At 45.1% G+C, this 1454-nt stretch overlaps 1 non-coding gene across 1 annotated transcript; it reads right to left on the bottom strand.

Moving 5' to 3' along the window:
- Positions 1 to 467: 467 nt before the first annotated feature.
- On the bottom strand, positions 468 to 541 carry TRNAN-GUU. The gene has a single exon. It is a non-coding gene; the product is annotated as a tRNA-Asn (tRNA).
- Between the last annotated feature and the right edge of the window lie 913 nt (positions 542 to 1454).

The following is a 1454-nucleotide window of genomic DNA, read 5'->3' as shown; positions in this document are numbered from 1 at the left end:
TGGCGGTTGGGTGACACGGGCGGTCGTTTCCTAAATCGCAAATGGGTTTCGGTTTTTGGTTTGTTTTAGATTTTTTTTGCAACGGGGTGCCGAACGTGCATTTACAGCAAATGCTTATTTTAGAGGGGGGTTTGTTTGTTTTAGTTTGTTTCGCAACGGGGCGCCCAGCGTGTATCTGCAGCAAATGGAGCGGATTGCATTTGCTAACTGGGATGGACACCCTCCATGCAATTATTTGATTGCGTCTGTGGCGCCAGTACGGATTTATTGACCTGGGGAGATCAATCCTGCTAGCCTGTTAACCGTTTCCTGCGATTGCCCAGGAAAAGATTCATGCCTCGGTTTCCTTTACTTCCCTCCCTACTCAACGCCGTCCGGCTGCATGTTCTTTCACATGCTTGCAAAGTCCAACGAAAAGCCCGGGTTATTGATGTTGTCTCTCAAGCAGAAGGGGAAAAAATGAACAGCGTCCCTGGGTGGGCTCGAACCACCAACCTTTCGGTTAACAGCCGAACGCGCTAACCGATTGCGCCACAGAGACCCAGCTATGAAAAATGCTTCTGCTGCTGCTCTTATATGGACTGAATGGAGACTCAAAAACTGACGTTCTTAAAAACGAAAACTTGCTACAATTTCAACAAGACAAAAGTCGAAGAACAAATGTACAGTCCAGGGACACCTTTAAGACCGACAAAGGCTTATTCAAGCTATGAGCTTTCGACTGCATGCACGCTTTTTCAAATACACTGGAATGGAAGGTCACAGCTCAAATGTATAGACAGGGGCTGCACAGGAAATTTACATGATGTAACATGATTAAGATGTTTTAAGATATGCAAAGAGAAAGCTAAATATCGAGCTAAGGTCATAAAGTCAACAGTGGTTTTGATTTAATTAAGGGGGCGAAAACAGTGAGGCAATAAATATGTCAGAACAGGAGATAAATGTGTGAGGTAGCCTTGCTGATTGTGGGAAGTAAACTGCTATGCACCTGGATCTAAGACAAAAGATGGGCACAGATGCTGTCCAGTTGACACCTCCCCTTTGCAGAAGGCCCTGCATGGACCAGGAATGGGAGGGGCGTATGTTCAAGGATGCTCTTGGGGGAAACCGAGAAAGGAACCACTGGAAAAGATACCCGGTTGCTTTGAAAGTGAACTTTCATGGGCTCAAGCATTAAATGGTTTCTTAATCCAGCACAAAGAAGGCACTGGTAGGCTGGCAGGTGAAGACACTGGATAGTCTCAGGTGGGATCCTGGTTGCATTGCGAGATCTGCCGGAACCCACTCTATAAATGCCAGGAATTATACCTACTAAATAACGTAGTTTTAATCCACTTCAGCGGCAGTGTGCAAGTGGGTTTTGCTGTTGCACACAATTAAAATCCAGTTGCAAAGTGCATTGAAAAGTGCCTTATTTTGTTATATAATTTACTCACTGTTTTATGCACTGT

The sequence above is a fragment of the Gekko japonicus genome, unplaced genomic scaffold (genome assembly GCF_001447785.1).
Source record: "Gekko japonicus isolate JY-2015 unplaced genomic scaffold, Gekko_japonicus_V1.1 scaffold10963, whole genome shotgun sequence".
Lineage (NCBI taxonomy): Eukaryota > Metazoa > Chordata > Lepidosauria > Squamata > Gekkonidae > Gekko > Gekko japonicus.
This window is presented reverse-complemented; position numbering and strand designations above follow the sequence as displayed.